The 19,285-nt window shown below is 40.6% G+C and overlaps 2 long non-coding RNA genes across 2 annotated transcripts in view; one reads left to right on the top strand and one right to left on the bottom strand.

Annotated features, from left to right (window-relative positions):
• The window catches only part of LOC310899984, a 105,865-nt gene that overhangs the window by 23,973 nt on the left and 62,607 nt on the right, over positions 1-19,285 (bottom strand). The window lies entirely within an intron of this gene.
• Positions 14,333-19,285, top strand: part of LOC310899711 — a 35,160-nt gene continuing 30,207 nt past the window's right edge. Inside the window, exon 1 of the long non-coding RNA XR_014584595.1 lies at positions 14,333-14,516. This is a non-coding gene — a long non-coding RNA (uncharacterized lncRNA). The remainder of the gene's footprint in view (positions 14,517-19,285) is intronic.

The raw sequence follows: 19,285 nt of genomic DNA, 5'->3' as shown, positions 1-19,285 counted from the left end.
CTGCTAGCCTTTTTAGTTTGACTGCTCCAGTGTCCTGACTACTCCTGAAGCTTTTTTTGCCAATGCTATTTTGCTGCTATTTCTGCATCCATTGGGACACCAACAGAAAGAGACAGGACAGCACAAAAGTCACGGGTCACCAAGGAAGTTACTTAGATCTGCTATACTCTACCTCCTTTTGTGGAGGAATGTGCTAGAGGGAACAAGATTTACAACTCTGCAACCTCAACTACAAGCAGATGTAATTTGAGACTGAGTTGAAGTCCTCTATTCTACTAAAGCAGCTTACTGGTCCAGCTGAAGAAATCAATGTCAGAAAATCCCCCTTCATTTATTTTCAATGAAAAGATCAAACTATCAAACAGTAAATAACATGGTCGAATATAACCTTGCAATTATTCATTTCACTAACAAATTGCTATATCACTTTGTCTAGGGCCTCAAAAAGGAGTTGGTTCCATATATGCCTCACACTGACAAAGCCACATTCTTCATATTATATCCAGCCTCTTGCCCCAAGTCACAATATGCTCAGTCCCTCTGTGTCTCATTCTCTACCAGTGCCTGTGCTTGGGCCATTCACAGAATCACACAACGGCTGATGTTGGCAGGGTCCCCTGAAGATCATCTAGTCCAACCCCCTGCCAAGCAGGATCACCTGCACATTGCGCAGGATGGCATTCAAGCGGGTTTTGAATATCTCCAGGGAAGGAGACTCCACAGCCCCTCTGGGCAACCTGTGCCAGCGCTCTGTCACCCTCACAGGAAAGAAATGCCCTCTCGTATTCAGCCGGAACTTCCTGTGCTTCAGCTTGTGCCCGTTGCCTCTCGTCTTGTCACTGGGCACAACTGAAAAGAGGCTGGCTCCATCCTCTTGACACCGTCCCCTCAGATATTTATACACATTGGTGAGGTCTCTCCTCAGTCTTCTCTTCCAGGCTAAACAGGCCCAGCTCTCTAAGCCTGTCCTCGTACGACATGTGCTCCTGTCCCCTAATCACCTTAGTAGCCCTCCTCTGGACTCCTTCCAGTAGTTCTACCTTCCTCTTGCACTGGGGAGCCCAGAACTGGACACAATACTCCAGGTGAGTCCTCACCAGGCCCAGTAGAGGGGGAGGCCTTGACTCCCTTGACCTGCTGGCAACACTCTTCTGAATGCACCCTAGGATACCGCTGGCCTTCTTGGCCACACGGGCACATTGCTGGCTCATGGTCAGCCTTCTGCCCACCAGGACTCCCAGGTCCCTCTCTGCAGAGCTGCTCTCCAGCAGGTCAGCCCCCAGCCTGTACCGGTGCTTGGGGTTATTCCTCCCTAGGTGCAGGACCCTCCACTTGCCTTTGTTGAACTTCAGGAGGTTCCTCTCGGCCCAACCCTGCAGCCTGTCGAGGTCCCTCTGAATGGCAGCAGGGCCCTCTGGTTATCAGCCACTCCTCCCAGCTTTGTGTTGTCAGCAGACTTGCTGAGGGTGCACTCTGTTCCATCATCCAGGTCGTGCTGAGTAAGTTGAACAATGCTGGACCCAGTACTGACCCCTGGGGGACACCGCTAGTTACAGGTCTCCAAGTAGACTCCACACCTCTAAGCACAGCCCTCTGAGCTCTGCCATCCAGACAAATCTTCACCGACCTTGTCAAAGCTTTTCTGTCTCCATGAGGAACTAGATCTCCCCTAAAAAAAAAAAAAAAAAAAAAAAAAAAAAATCCTCTCTCCTCTTCGTCAGGCTCTCTGCCGTTATTAGCAACTAGGGAGACATTTTGAGGGATTTTCAGAGCATCCCCTCCTCAGATTCTCCCCGGATATGTTATTCTAACATGTCATCTGAGCCTTCCCTATTGTGTTTTTTTTTGTGCATTTGTTTGTTTGTTTGCTCTGGTCAGCAAATACCCCTTAGCTTTACTGTCCCTCATGGCCAAGCTCCTGCTCTTTTATTTTTTCTAGAAAAGAGTTTGCCTCCTGAGGCCATCACCAAAGCATTTACTCTGTTTAAAAGATGAATCATGTGTCAATTTGAATCTTCTAGACTTCTTTTTGCTTAACAGGTAGGGTGCTTCCATTTAGTTATGCCTCCTCAGAGTTAATATTTTGCCAAAAAATAATCCATTTTCATTTCTCATCCTTCACCCTTTACTTAGCATATCTCATATCTTTTGCACAAAGCACAAGCTGTACCGTCTGGCTTGCTGACGCTTTACTGCTACTATGAATAAGGTTTGATGACCCTGATCATCTTTTCTTTTTTTTTTCAAATGCTTATCAGGATATATCTCAACAAGTATTACAGCAAATGCCATGCTGTATATAACCTTCTATTTTGCAGTAGCTGCTAAGCTGGGAGTCATGGGAATCTTATCCTCAGCCCTTAAATGTATGCGCGGAAACTGGAAATCCTGAAAAACTTAACACACACATGCAAAAATATCTACTGCTTGTTATCAAGTCCTGAAATATCTTAAAAATGAAAGCTCAAAATCAAGTATATCTAAAATATATTCACTTCATGTCTTTTCAATGTTTGTCCACAAAACTTGAGACTTCTCCCTTTTTGATGTCTTATTCTATTTCTTCTGAACTTATCAGCACCCTGAGGGTGTTCTGGTTTTGCCAGAACTGTTACTATTACACTTTTATTACACAACTAAAATAGACTTGTAAACTGTAAGATGTACAATATGGTTAGCATTTGTCTTGAATATTTATTGATTTTTATAATATTCAGAGCTAACTGAGATAAAATAGCAGAGAAAACAAACAAACAAAAAATGCAGTGTTAGCACAAGGGCTACAAACACACAACCTCCATCAAAGATTCTTCTGCAAGTTTTTAGCAATTTTTCTTCCTACTCCAGTCTTAGTCACAGGTGGTCCCTGGCATTCCAGAAAAGAAACTCTGTGTTTTTTGATTAATGAGCAAATAAAATGCTAGTATGGTGTCACATATGAGAAATGCAATAAATGACACTGATACTTCCAAGCTGCATACTTTTCCAGAGAAAAGTATTACAAAATATTAACTGTAGCATTGCTAAGGGCAATTTTACCTTGCCTCATGAATTACTTAAGGATTCCTTTCTTCCACCACTAGAGAGAAAAGCCTTAAAGCAAGATATAAACAATGATTAGTGAGGGTAGGTATATACAATTTTTCTATCTGAATACATATAACTGTAATTGTAAAAGCAGTTATAACCAGTACTCCAGTACTGCAGCAGCCATTTGGGGAGATTTGCAGGCAGAAGAGAGTAGGTAAATTTAAAGGAGGCATTTTCTTATTCTAAAGTAAATCAAGTCATACTGCAAACAGTGTGAAAATGTGAAAAGTCCCAGAAATGTTCTCTGATCTGATGGTAGATCTGACTACCACCTCCCATCACCTCTGTAAGTGTATTTTGCTATGAAATTGCAGGTTTTTTCCTTCTTTGTGGTAGCATACACATTCCTCAAAATATATGTTTTTATACTTAAAGGGTGTTGTCTTAAATGCAGAAAAATAACTCAGGCTTTTCTCTTCTAGAGAAGGAAGTGTACTGTTTTCAAAAGAGAACAGAGACTCAGAAAACCACAAGCTTCCAGAACAGAAGAAAAAACTTTGTCTTTATCTGTGGCATATTTGTGGCAGAAGTAGTAATAGCTGACTATTCCCTGATAATTACTATTCCTAGCTAGAGGTAGCTGTTATCTCATCATTCTCAGTGATGTGCTCCAAACTCATATCAAATGTTGTTTATTTCTTCCTCATGATGTATTAGAGATTTGTTGGGTTTTTTTTGGTATTTTTTTCGTGAAACCAGAATCCCTTCAGGGTGCTGTTACCTGGCCTGGGCCAACAGACCTCATTTTACGAACCCATAGCAAGCATAGCACTTGAGGGCTGTTCAATTTCTAATGCAACTACTATCACTACAAATGTTATCTGCGTTTCACAGGTAGGTCAGGTGCAAAGGCATATAGCAATTTGCTCTAGAAAGCTGCTAAGCAGACACTTGAAACCAGATCTCCTAAGTGATAGCCTGACTTACCTGACTTCTGACTACTCTCTCACTGTTATGGTATATTTTATAACTTCACTGTCACACTGAAACCAACATGCACCTCTGGCATATGAAAACATCAGTAATTGTACTCGTTCTGATAATCTGGATGTCCTCAGGGAACTATTTGGTACCTGTCTGTATCACTAGCACTTGCAATTTTGTCTATCCATATAGCATTCCCCCCTCCCTGTACGTGCAGTGTGGAAAACTTCTCCATCTTTCCTCTCCTTCCTCTGCTTTTGGTTAGCAAAATAATCACTGCAGGTAACCTGACAGCAGATGATTAATGAAGGCAAGGGCAGCTTGTCTTTCACAGATCTGTAGCTAATAAATCCACTTATGCTTTTCCCTTTGCTTCAACCAATCAGTTTAAAATTCAGAAGCATGAGCCATACCACTTATGAGGGCAGCCCCAGCCCAAATTAAAGAGCCATCCATCCTCAGCCAAAAAGAGAAAGTCCACTCCATGCTCAATGTCACTCTCTCCACCATGATCAAAGAACAGGGTTGTCTTCTTACACCAACAGCACAAGAGGAGTTGACAGGACCCTAACACAAATCATACCGTCCTAACAGCACTGCCACCACAAGCTTTAATGTAAGCCCCCTTGCAAGCTTCAGTGGTAGAAGACATTTAGCATGAACTACTAACATTCATAAAGTTCTCCGAGATTGTTAAGACCAAACCCTGCATTTCTTTCCATGACATGTAAGGGTCTCAGACCTTAAGACAGCAGGTGGGATAAGCACAGCAGAGTTGTTATGACTGCAAGCATTGCTGAGCCTGCTGCAGCTTTTCGTTCCCCAGATCCTATTTAATTGAGACAAAGGTCATCCTCTCATGCCAAATTAATAAAAGATAATGCAAAAAGATAAGCTAGTTTTCCTTAGAGAGTTGTCACTTCTGAGCAGAAAGTTTCAGTGAAACAACAGCGTGCAAGCTCATGAGGATACAGTTCTCATCTTGTGCCTTTTAACTGTCAGTCACACCTATGGCACTCTTGAAACAATAATATGGTTGGAGAGTTCACCTGGCTGAGCTGTTCATTCAAAAATGGCATCAAAAAGAGACAGATTCATCCCAAGGACTCACAAAGGTCACAGATCTGATGCTGACTACTGTCTGTCTCTCCATTTCATTCTTCAAACTAGTAATACTCATGCCACAAAGCAGCTAATGAATCAAAGTCCCCAGTTGCTGTCTTCTACCTCTCTTTTTCTCACAAAAAAACAAGGGGCTGCAGGGATTTCAGCTTTCCAGGTCTAAGTGGACACAATCAAGTCATGAGCTGCAAAGAGAAGTCAGCTCAGTATCGACTCCTAGCCCCTGCTGGACTTGTCCCTACAAGATGTAACCAACGCAGAAGTAATAGGAGGAAAATTCACGTGGAATGAAAGGTGACATAAGAACTTTGGGTTCAATGCCTTGACAAGTTTGGGCTTACCCCATGTCCTGCCTGTCTGACAATGCAGCTGCTTCTCACTTCCGAAGCAAGCTACCCTGACAGCAGTACCTGACAGGATGGCCACATATGAGCTTGTTGCAAAGTGCAGCTCTCCCTTTATCCCTTGCTTCCAGTCACAGCTCCTAATTCTTGCACCTGATTTCACTTCCCACTGCGGGTGTTGTGCCTTCTCACATGCTGCTTTACATTTAAAACATTTTTCTGGAGCTTATCTGCCAACCTGCCTCTCTCCATCCTCCACCAGACACTTTCTGAACTGATCTGTTGTCAAGTGTCTTGTTTTGTATTTGTCTTCCCTTATCTTAAAATATAAGCTCCTTGGGGCAGGTAACATGTCTCTTTCTATGTGTCTAAAATGTGTGTGATTTGATTCCACTCTATAAATATTTTAGAATAACAATAGTACCAGAGGATGTTTGCATATCTCAAGTGTCAGGCCAAATAAAAGACGAACATGTCACATTCTAAATATTAGCTACCGCAGTCTTCTATTTGTAACATAATTGAAAGACATTATTGTAATTGGTTAGCAAAGCCACCAAAGTTTCAGCACAGGCCTTTGTAAAATGAAAATGAATGAAGCAGCAATGGAAATGACATCTTAATAAGAATAATGAAATTCAACCCCCTAGTGCAAGTACAGTGTTTAATCCATTACATGGAGATTAGATGAGATATAAATACCTCAAGGATACAAGATTATTGATCTGACATGTCGTCTGTTTTTACAGCCACAGAATGGCAAACAACAAGCACCTAGACAATGCACAGCGCCTACCTACAGGTTTTTTGCAGAGGGTGAGATGAGAACGTAACCTGCACTGACAGGCAAGATCTTACTCTACTTTGGGTGCAGTTTTGTTTTCTTTCTTGTTTTGTTTTGTTTTCTTCCTGTCAAGATAGAAAGTACTGTCAAGGCCTGAATCAATTTTTAATTAATTCACTGGATCTGAAACTCGGTGGATGGAGACTCAATTCCCAGTCCAGCCACAGTGTTAACCTCTTTAAAACTCTGTTGCTTGCTTGTGAGATGAAGTTATAAAGCTTCCCTTCACCACACACACACTGAGGAGACATTTGTTAATCTTCATGACACGCTAAAACACTGCATGAGTGCTAGGTACTGAGGTACTCAGACAGCTACAAAACCTCAAAGGCATAGGAAAAGGAAGCATCAAGTTTGTATTCCATGGGATGGGAGATGAGGAAGGGTTGAATCCTGGAGGAGGTTGCTCCTTCCAGGGAATTCAGCTGAAAAGGGAGAGAGTTTTCAGTAGATCACCTCTTAGTTGCAGAGAAATTCCTTGTCTCTCATTGATTTTGAAGTGAAAACTGTAAGGTTTAACAAGTCTCCTGATCCTTCCCTGTTCAGCTAGGGAGAAATCCTCAGCAAAGTGGAAGTTTCCAGGGAAATTATCTATCATGAAGCCTGCATCATCCCTGTTTCTGCAGTGTTACAAGACCTTATGAACCACTATGAAGCGGGGAGGCAGCACAACACAAAGGCAGCCCAGGGAGCTGAGAATTCAAAGGGGGGCAGAAGTCAGAGATTGTTAATTTCCCTTTACAGCAACTCCAGTGCTTTCCTAATGCACCAGAAAACATGCAACATCACAGGACTTTGAACCCAGGTGTCACACTGGACAGATCTTTCTGGTTTCATCCAAATAATCCAGCAGCCCAACAGTGGACAGTAGTGAGGGCACTTTACAACAAAATGTGTTTCAGTTATGGATACTGTATGCTCATGATTTTATGACACGGTGATTGTAGCTAAGTTACAGGGCAGCAAGAAAGACGATGCTCCTACTGCACTTTTACCACAGCCAGCTGTTAGCCAGTAGCAGGCATGGTAGTGGTACCTGTGACACATACAGATAGGGTATTTTGAGTGCAGGCCCTGCCTTTCCAAACAGTAAGTGCAGCCAGGGAAAAAAGCCTCTTGCTTAGCACAGGCCCGTGTACACACATAGCTTCATTACGAACGGCACATGGCTGTACATCCTCAGTCTGAGCATGCCATCATCCATATCATAACATTTTGGCAGATTTGTCTTCTCTGGCCTTCGTAACAAGTCAGTCAAAGGTTACTGATTTGCAAATGCATAGTAAAAGACTACAGGATGGCTAGGATAATTAACTGAAAGTGGATAACACATGATACCCTTCAAATAATTATTTTAGCTGAAAATAATGTCATAATCGACAATAATCAGTAATGTAAATCAGTAATGTAAATTTGTTCAGCAGTTAATGGGAAATATTAAGTGGACTGGAATAAGTAAGGCTAAGTGGTAGCGGCCTTAACTTTTGGCTTTTAGTAATCTCTCTTGTCCCACCACAGCCCCTCACTTTTCATAATTCTTTAGGTATTGCAGACAAGCAGAAGAGCAAGAAGGCTTGAACGGGAAGACCCTTGTAAGAGGCACTACTCCAGGGCAGCAACAGGCTTCCCCAGCTGCCAGAGTCAGCAGCAGCCGTGGCGGTGGGCATTTCCAGCCCTGCAGTGGGACAAGACTGACCCCAAAGCGGCCTGCAGGCCAGACACCACAAACACACACACACAAAACAAAACAAAACAAAACAAAACAAAAAAAAAGCTTGAAAACTCCTTTTGTATTTTAGAGATTAAGAAGAAGTTGGAAAATGTGGGTTACATTTTTTGGCTTAATCACTGGGTTATTTCTGTGACCTTAAGGGTTTATATTTTTTTACTTTTAATCCCTCCACTCCTTTTTCTGCCTTCTTCACTAAGACTGTTGCTACCCAAGTCAGTATCTAGATCTTCTACATATTTGCAAGCTTCCTGACATAATGAGGATCCTTTTGGATAAAGTTAAGTATCATGAGGCATGAAATCAGAATATTCCTGTTTTTTAACGTCTTTCTAGTATAACCTGACTGAACACCATGCACCAGGTGCAGTCTCAGTAGAGCTACTTGCCAGCTCCACTCTTGTCTGCTCCAAAATTTACTTTGCTGCTATATTACCCTGCAAGCTCATATCTAATTAAGATAATCTCAAGGAAGTGAGGCACTGAGAGAAATGAAGACTTCACAAAATATAATTGCCTTCAGGAGAAAAAGATTCCCTTGTGAATTCAACTTTGTTTTAAATGTCACAGCATTTTCCTCTCATGCCCCCTCCTGCCACCTCTGCTTCCAAGGTCTGGAAACTGCCCAGCACATGTTGACATTGAACACTGTTGGATCTGGTTTTATACCTTTGACTTATTTCCATGTTGTTGTTATATTTTTCTGTTGTTGTTCTATTTGATGCTTCTAAATATCAGGTGCAAATAGTGGGCTCAGTTAAAACATGCAGAATCACTTGAAGGACAGACCAAAGAAGCTGGCATGCCCCATTTGAATTCCAGGTTTTTGCCTCTCAGTATAATAGATAATGAAAAGCAGTATAACCCATTCGTGTTTGGTTTTGGTTTTGGTTTGTGTTTTGTTTGTTTGTTTGTTTGTTTTGTTTTGTTTTTCTTGTCATCCAGTGTTCTTGGTGCAGATCACCACCAGAACATCAATGTAGTTGCTTGAGTATGAGTGCTTCCAGGATTACTGCTGTATTTCTGCTATTAAGCAAATATGATTCATAACGAGCCACTCTCTGGGCTACGTAGGCCTACCTTGCATACAGGCAGATCATTGTATGCACACATTCACCAGTACCATGATTCTGGTACCAGCACCTCAGTCCCTTGAGCCAACAGTTTCTGCAGAACATGTTACATGTTGGAACACACCACTATTCAGTAATGTCTCCATGACAGAGCATTTTTTCCTGTTACACTATTATTACTTGCCAGCTTGACAGAGAGGGAATTGATACTGCTTTTAAATATCTTAACTAAAGATGAACAGGCACCCTGTAAGATTTTTCTCCTAGGAGCCCCAGCCACTGCACTTCCCCTCTAAGAACTTAAATGGCTCCTTCAGCATCTGCTTTCTAGCATCAGTGTTATTCTCCCTTATTTGTTTTAACTGTAACAGCCTGCTCAATCCTTGTTCCAGTTTATATAATCTTGTAGGAGGGAGTCAGAAACTTACACAAACATCTCCATGCAAATTCTCACCAGTAACTTTTGCAATGGCAGTAATGATTTCCCTCTTCTTTTGGAAATGGGTTGAGCAATATCACTAGCTTATCTGATCCTCACGTTTGACCATGGGTTTATTTCCATGTTTCTTCCTGTTTCTAGTCATGCACTCATTTTGGGGATGTTTTGACCAAAAATGTTACTCGAATATATTCCTACAAGCATTGTTTCATCAGAAAATTTCTTGTATTTTTGTCACAGCTATTAATTAGATATCAAAGAAGATTAGCTGTAAGACCAATCTTTGAGGAAGTCTTCTAATTATCTATATCTAACATGTTGTTTCTTCTTCAGTTGAAACTGCTGCCATCATAAAGAAAAAAAGCAAAATCCCAAACCCTCTGTTGCCAAAAAGAAGAAGAAGGAAAGAAAAAGAAATCTAGCTTAGAACAGCATGAGATATATGTGATGAAAATCATCTCTCATTTTTATCCCATCTCACACTTGCCTACATGCATTTAATTATGGTTTTGGGTAATATTTTTACTAACAGGCTATATATATTGCTCATACAGCATTCCCCCCCACCCCCCCCCCCCCGGCCCCCAGCCCCTCCCACCCTTTTTATTTGTATTATTTTTGTACCTTTTCCGATCCTGGACTTGAAACATGGTCTTCAGTATATATGAGTACAATATCCCGACTAAACCATATAATGCTCTTGAATTTTGCTTTTAAATCACTACAATCTTCTCCACTTTCATTTATTCACCCATACTAGTCTTTGTCTGCATCCTTAATATCGACATCACCATCATTATCAAAAAATACAGCAAAGAATTTTGTTTAGAGGTTTAGCTATATTATTAGTTTAGTCTCATCCTCACTGAAGAATGATTTGAGTTCTGTCTTCTCATTTTCTTTAAAAAATATTTGAAGAACACATTGCTGCCCTGTGCAAGACCTAGCTCAGTTTGATTTCAATTCCTGTTTTTTCCTGCACTTACCGGCTTGTTTTGCCAATAGATGCTTTTTTCACTCACTTCCAGAAACTCAAATACACATTTACCTATATTCTCCCTGTGTCTTTTCATCCTAATCCACTCTCTCTTCCTTGACACAAAATATTCAAAATTTTATAATACACCCCAGAATACTCATGCTGACCACCATTTTGGCCAACATCTACATCTAAGCCCTATTTTCCATGTCTAAAAAATAGAACTGCTATTGCTATTGAGAGGGACAGATTCTCTAGCTATCCACAGAGATCTTCACTTTGTGTAAAGGAAGAGATTATCTAAGAGAAGCAGACTATTATTTTATTTCTGCAGTGAATGTAGCTGAGCCATTCCTGTGCAGATTTCAAAGATTTTCTCGATACAGTTTTTATCACCTAAGCAGACTTTATCTTCCATTTTCCTTCCAGATTCAACTATCTCTTTGTCACTCTCATTTATACTTGTTTCTGTTTATCATTTTCTAAAGTTCCTTTCCGGGACAGCACAATATAGTCAACTTTGCGTTATACATCTGTGAACCAACCTCAGATACACCAAGGAAAGTTCCAGACTTTTAGTGTATTTTAAAACACTTCTTAACCCTTTTTTTCCAAATTGCTATGCAGCAAGAAAACTCAATACTAGGGGGTGCTACCCTTTTAATTATGTAAATGAATAATTCTGTGGATGAATTATCTGGAGTAATGTCTTAGGATGGAAATTGCCATTGCTGGAAGGCTAATTTTGTTCTTTACACTCAAGCTGCTCAGTAGAACCTTCACAGATATTACTATTGCTTCTCACAAACTTCTTCTTCAAGTGGGTTTTAATAGACCTTTTCACCTGTAAGAGACAGTCAGGATAATGAAGATGTGTGGCTAGTAATGATGGCTGTCCAGCCACCGTGCTTAGGACAATGCAGTGAGATATGCTGATTATTCTGCCTTAAGGAATACTTTAGAATCCTTTTAATTTTTAATGTTACTTTCAAACCCCCTTCAAAGTTGTTACTAATAATACTTCTGGAAACTTTTACTGTAACTGAAATGCTTTACCACTTGGCAGTAGACAATAGATAGGTGTCTCCAACTGCTGACTTGCTGTGAACAGTGTTAGAAACTTACACCAAGCTTTGTGTCTTCATTCATCACAGTAAGTTTGTGAAGACCATAATTTCTACTGAGTACAGAACCGGTGTTAATGTTCAGAGACTGAACAACTCCAGGTTCCTGCCAACCTTTGGAACCATCAAATGCAATCCTGAGTTACTCTCATCACTTCTATTGCCATCCATACATCAGGTATACATTTCTTTTCAAGTCAAGAGAAATGATCTCAAAGCAAAAAATGAAAGCTTGGACACTAATTTCCTCAGTTCTGGATCCCAGTCAAATCAAACTGTAAAAGGAAAATGCTGCCTTTCAGAAGTAAGCCATGAAGTCAGACTTCCAACATCCAAGGTGGCAGATATCTTACCAAACAAATAATGCCATTTTAGACTACACTTAGTGTTTAGACTATAAGTTATGCAAATAGTCTAAAAACAAGGGGTTGGCTTTAGCTCTGCTTTACTATGTAAGTCAATGAAAACTCAAGCCATCAACTCCTGTTGTCACCTTACAATTCCTTATAATCTCCTATCTTATTATCCAGTTCTTGGAAACACTTCTAATCTTGCATACAATGTAAATCACAAAAATGGCAAAACATACTCAGCTTGCTCTTTCTCTTCTATATCACAGCTCAGCATTCAAATATGCCTCCCAAGGGCAGCATGTAATTATCCTCCAGAGCCAAAACCAGTGTTTTTTTCTAGTCATAAACAGGAGGAAGGGACATACCAGTTACAACAACATATACATTATCATTTCATTATTATTTGAATAGGTCTTCCAGTGATGTTTGCATTTAGCCCTGCTGCCTGCCCCAGGTTTAAGGTAGCCTGTGACAAAAGTGGTGAAAACAACAGGAGAATACAGCATTTGAAAAGTAATGATATGGCAGGTGGAGCCACAGGAAGTATGTTTATGCAATTTATGATTTCTATACGAAATAATGAACTCCCTGTCTGTATCCTCAAAAACCTGCAGACTCCATTTTGCATTATGCGGTGCTGTCCTCTGTCTCACTGCTTCTCTCCGAAACAAACATTTCTAAAGCTTAACAAGCAAGTGTCAGTAATTTGTGCAGCTCTCTTTTTAAGCATGCAAGCCCTAGTGAGCAGGCTGGATCACATCCAAAAGAGTAATTTGTGAGGGAGGGGTCATTTTTGACAAAGTCAGCAGCAAAGGTCTATGAATGTATGAGGCAAGTGATGCAAGAGCCGCTGCCTGGAGGACAGGAACTATCCTGTTTTAAGGAGTTTTCACAAGCTAGAGGCTGTGCAGGTGTCAGTGGCAAGAGAATCAGTTTGATGAAGCAGGGATAACCCTGCCCTCATGGACTCAGACAGCACTCGGAATCCATCAGGAGTGAAGGGGCTTGCAGTTACTTTGCTCTTTGTTAAATGCTCTCTCTTTGCTTTTGCTTGGTAGGGTAAATGCTGTTACTTTCTAGACTTCTGATCCCATCTACTGTGTCTCTGACAGCGTGGTTGTAGCTGTTGCACACGTCTGACTTGTGAAGCTGTTAATCTACAGGTTGTTTTTGGGAAGGAGGTGTCTGATGTGACAGAGGAGTGTGAAGAAATCACCATTACTGCTGGGAAAAAGGACACTGTGAGCTCCAGGCTCATGGGGTTTGCACCTCAGGCAGCTCCCTACAGGCCTGAAACCTGGAGCAACGCTGGAACTTACTTCTGGAGGAAATAGCCACTCAGCAGGTTGTATGGCTGAATCCCTGCCCACTGGGGTCACTCACAAGGGCAAACTCACCACACTTAAATAAATATAAAACCTTATATTAGCATGTAAGATTACAAGAAGGCCATCATTTTGTCCTCTGGGACCCTAATTCCTGGCATAATGAAAGAAAATTACTTTTTCCCTTCATTATAAGACACGCTACTGAGGTAGCAATTAAAACTAGAGTGTTCAGAAGAAAGAAAGCAGTTTCTCCAGGCTTCTGTGCTGCAGTACACAATGGCAGTTTCAGAGGCATAAGGATCCAAATAAGTCATTTAGAAGCACCTTGTTTTTTAAGCAAGGATGTGGGGAGCGAAGCGTTAGGAAAACCAAGAATAAATCTGAGTGCTGCATTTTGCAGAGAAATCATCTGAGCCTCCCAAATTCACTTCTTGCTTATGTTTTGAGGGGTATGCAGCCAAGGCTTCTATTGATCACCCATGTGTGGAAGCGTAACAGCAAATAAAATGAAAAGCCCTTCTGGATAATTGTTATAGAACACGTAGGCGATCTGGGGGAAAAATCAGAACCAGAGATGTGCCAGAGGGAAAAAAGAAAAAAGAGAGAGAGAGAGAGAGAGAGAGAGAGAGAGAAAAGATGCTATTTAACACGCCAGCCTTCTGTGAGCCCCTCTGCTTCCCATCACTTTTTTGCCACTCAGGGCTCCCACCGTGGACTGCTGCTGCCACCTACTGTCACCTACACTGCCAGGAGCTGAGCTCCCCTCCTGGGCCCTGGCAAAGCGACTGGGGGTGGGAGGGGATGTCAGGACATGAAGTATTTTTGGACAATGAAGAAAAAATAGCTCCAAGGAGAGAAAGGGATGGGAGAAAGCGTCACAGCCAAGATTAAAACCCCAAGTACAGCTTTATCTATTGAAGATATACCAAAAAAAAAAAAAAAAGGCCACACTGAGGAGAGAGGCCTGAATGAAAATGCTCTTTCTTTCAAAGGGAAAGGGAAACCCACATCTGGAGCCACCTTTCTGTCATGCAGTGACCTAAACCTATTCCCAGGGCCTTTAAGGTTGTTAGTTTAAGTGCCATGATTGACAGCTGTGGTCAGCTCCCATTACATGATGAAATGACCTGCACAGCGGGAAACTTAAGGAATTAAAAGAAGCCTGGGGTAAGTTCAAGCTGCCTAATTCATTCACCTCTGTTACGGCTGTTTTAGGAGCAGATAGCTTCAGATGCTGATGATGGAAATCCTGCACCTGATCCCAGCTTTAAATTCACATGGAGGAAGACTTGGATAATAGAGGAGCCTTCAGTTTTTGCAGGTATTTCTAAAGAAAATTGGAAGGGAACCATGTTTTCAGAATGCATTTTGAAAGGCTCACTTTGGAAAGAAAAGGACAAGTGTTGGCACTGGAACGATAGCATGTCTGTTACAACCCAGCATGAGATGTGCTGGACTTCATAACCTCTGAATTTCACACTTCTCATTGCAGGTGGCAGCAAAAGTCAGACCCAGATTTCCTGATCAGTTTGTATTTCTTTCCTGTTAATGCTATATAGCAGTCTTCATTAGCACTACCAAGCTACAGAGTAGTTGCAAGGGGCTGAGAAACAAAATAAATTACCCTTTCCCCTTCTCTGTGCAGCTCCTGTTAGACTGTTCTCAGTGTTTAAGCCAGTTTAGTTTAGCAGTCTCTAACTTGTCTTTACTATCTGTCCTGTAGTGCACGGTTGAATAATTTTCAGTTGATTTAACTAAGCACAGTGCTAAGATAATTTTTTTTGTTCCTTATACCATTTATCTCTGATAGCTATGCTACACCACGTGGGCACTTTTCTACATCATTTCAAATACAATTAAATCCTGTCTTCGGTATGACTAACACACATTTCTGGTACTATGACTCCATCAGAATGTCATATCTAGGAATGCGATCATCATTATTCTACACAAAAATCTATTATATAATGAAATACTTAAAGATAATTTATAGTAACACTGACACTATGCCCTGACACTATAGCTATTGACACTATAAATATGACACTATAATAATTTATAATAGCAATGTGATTGAAGTCAAAATGCTTTCCACATTGGCAGAGCATTCCCAGGATGTCATTCTCTCTTCTTTCATGTTCTCCAGGAGATACCAGATTTGCCTCTCCACCTAACATGGGTGGCAAAACTATTGCCACCCATGGTTACAGGGATAATATCCAAGGATGATTTAACAAAATGACCATGGAACCTTCCCAAGGGGGATATACTCAATGTAAGATATGATTTTGTTATCATTTATACTGCTATAAACCTTGAATAATTGCAGTGGCACTTCTCAAGATGAGCAGTCTTCCAGCTAAAGTACAGGTTTTGATACCAAACTCAGTTTTGTTCCAGATGGTTGTGGTCTTCTAGATGAACTATGGCATTTTTTTTCCATTAATTCTTTTTGTAGAGAAAATGTGTTAATGAAAGATGGTGGGCGAAACTCAGCCACACTAGTGAAGCACTCAGAATCTGAAGCCCGAGTCAATGCTTCCCTGCAGCAGGCAAAATAAATCCAGTGTAAGAGAGGCTATGTCCCAAAAGCTGTGAAATTTTAATTAAGATGGGCAAAGTACTGTTAGCCCCATTTTACAGGTAAGAAAGGGACACAATTTGGTCCTCTGTCATTCCTTAGTAACACCTGCAATGCCTAACAGATCATAATACATGCAATCCCAAAGAATTAATGCAGATACTTAATAATGAAAAAAATGCTGTGTAGCAATGAGCCAGCACACAGAAACGAACCATCTACACAAATACAATTGCCAACAGAATTAACCGGCTACTATAAATTATCCCTTGTTGCACTGATGACTATTCACAGTGTATACCTGTACAGTATGTGTCATAGAAAGCCTTTTGGACAGTTCACTAGATGTTTTACATCACCATGGAAGTATCTCTGTGGATTTCATTTTCTGCACAGTTTGAGTTTTTGTATTTGCTTGCATCTGAGATCTGAAATAAGTGTTAATCACTGGAAAAAAAAAAAAAAAAAAAGAGAGAGAAAAAAAAAAAAAAGCCTTTTTTTCCCCTTTTAAAATCTGACAGTTACAGTTGCAGGAAAAAATGTGTTTTATGCTTACATGCTGTATACTGTTACCCCATGCACAACCACTAGACCATCACATCTGCCATGAGGAATGAAACAAATCAAGGACCTGAACACTGGGAATTGTAACAAAAAATCAGCAGAGAGGGATTCTTGCAGGTGTTTCTGGAACTATGACACACGGGGCAATTCAGGGTGATCAAAAGATCAAAAACCCTTGGCTACCCACGTCAAGCTGTGGTGAAAGAAAATGTTACTATGCTGGACTATAATTAAAATACTTAGGGCACTCCAAATTTTGAGGTGATTTTTTTGCTCTGCCTCTGCTGTTTCATTTATCAGCTTATGTTTGTGTGTGTAGTGGGTATTTTTATTTATTTTCCCCACCTCATTTACATAAAAGTGAATGCACTTATAAAAGAATACAGGAAAAAGAGGAAGGCCGATGTCATATAGCTGAGATCTACTTCTGCCTCTCTCCTGGTATTCAATTTTGACATTTTCAAAGCCACCTCTAATATGAATTGGTTTCAGGTTCAATGAATTTATGAATTCTTAAATTCAATAAAGGTCACACTCTTCCAAGTTACTAACAATTTGATTATAAGGTGCACTCTGCTGATATATTCTGAGCACTTACGGTGTCTCACGATGGTGCTTTTCTTAGAAACAAAGGGCTATCCCCAATTATTACTTCTTTCTTACTACCATTCTTTCTGTTGCTCTTCTACAATATGACAGGCTCTTGATGTTATCTCATGCTATTGCTTAGAATTGCTGTGTTCAGAGAAGCACCTGCTGTGTTTATCTCCAGAAATGGATGCAATTCATTGATGACTAAAATGATCCTTTTACACATACCATAAATCAATGTTTCTGCCTTTCCAACAGTCAACAAAGACTGCCAAATCTTTAAACACTTCCAGTGAAGGGTGTACAGTGAGTTCAGATGAACACAAACAAAAAAAATAGAAACAAAAATGAAATTACCTGCTCTCTCTCCCCCCAGAAATGTTGCTTCCTCAGAGCTGAAAATGGCCATTGGACCTCTGTGATTATTTTGCTCTGCTGCAAACGCAGCTGGGCCACAACCTGTTTGCCTCTCAGCACCTATCTGAACTTCACTTTATTCTAAATATCATTCCATAGTTTTCCAATTCTGAGAAGCATTGGTAGCTTTGTTCCTAAACTTCCCTATTTATAAAAATTACTTTTATTTTATCAGTCAAACGTTTCCTCTAAGCTGCCACAGACCTGAGAAAGTGGGAAGTCGGAGTGGCAAGAAAACAAAGAGAAATGCATTGCAAAAGGCAGTCTGACAATTCTGCATCTTACAGGAAAACAAATCTATGCCTTTTAAAGGGCCAGGCTTTCACCTTGCTCCCAGGACTGTCTTTGTTCCCCAACAGGTGAGATGCACTCTAGATAGAACAGTATTGTCACCTTAAGCTAAGAGGTGCAACAGCCCAGCACCATTATACCTTATTAGACTTCTTTAGAGATTTGCAATTCCACTACTGACCAAATCCTATTCATCCTGGGAGTTGGATCTGTGCTTGAATATAAGTACTGAAAAAAAAAAAAAAGTCTAGGCTGTTATATATCATGAATCTGTGGACCACAAACATCATAGACACCTCACAGAAGCGTAGGACCAATTCTCTGCTTTAAATGAAGACAATTCTATTACATGAGCTGAAAGAAGAATCTCAGAGGTTCTCAAGCGTGTATCTGCTTAGGTTTACAATTGCTCCTGGTTCATTGATTTTAAATGGACCCTCCCACTGATGGAGATAAACACACGTACTGGGAGTTTGTGGGCACAGATCCTTATTGATCATCTCTCTTTTCTGTTGGCAATTAACATTGCTCAGACCTGTTGTCATGCTAGGCTGAGAGCAGGTCATAGCTCTAAAGTTAAATATATAAAACTGTCAACGTCTGAAACACAACCACGAAGAATGTCAGTGACCTCTTTTTGGCAGAGCTTTCCCTCACCTGTAGATAGCTCCCAAGAGTTGGCTGCAACTGAATAAACATTTTCATTTAGGCAGGTTTCACAAGGTGTTTGTTGTGGTTGTCCCTGGTATCTTGTTATCAGTCTGTGTAGCAGACATTAGGAGGTTATCTTATTTGCCCAATTCTGCAGACAACAAAAATTCTGATGTGACTACATTTAACACAGTTATCCAATTTAATTTGTATTTGATGCAGCTGCTCTCAAATACAGTGCTAACTGTACAGAGTTCTGAGTTTTAAAGGAAGTTTTGAATACTGGAGAAATCCCACTGTCATCTTATTTAGACAGGTTAAGCTCTCTTATTCTGTTATCATCTCAAGAAGCCTTCTAGAAATCATTAGAGTTAGTCTAAAATTGCTATGGAGTGGTGGTGAACAGAATGCATTGCCTTGCTGTGGAGTCTGTAAATGCAACTTTTTATGCTCAGGTAAATGAAGATAGATACTGTATTCTATTCTCCATCATAGCATCCCTCACAAAAGCAGACAAATAAATGGAAACAGGATATCACAACATAAATAATATTTTATCTCCACTTGTCATCTTTCTCCTGCTGACAAATCAATAATACTGAAGTTAGTTTTAAAGCAGTGGCATTGTCATGTTGAAGCCTTACAAATACCTGCTGTGTGCATCAAGCCCTTGTGTTTACTGAAGTGGGATGGGGAAATATTGTTAACACATGTAAAAAAGAGACTGCTGCCTCACCACAGAGGGTGTCTTACTGTGTAGCCCCCAAAGGCTCTCTCCCAAAAAGACCAATACAGGCTTCAGTTCTTACCACTGTTGTATCAAAGGAATTAACTCAAATAT

Source organism: Anser anser, assembly GCF_964211835.1.
Source record: "Anser anser genome assembly, chromosome: 5".
NCBI lineage: Eukaryota > Metazoa > Chordata > Aves > Anseriformes > Anatidae > Anser > Anser anser.
The sequence above is the reverse complement of the archived record's forward strand: the minus strand, read 5'-3'. Positions and strand labels throughout refer to the sequence as shown.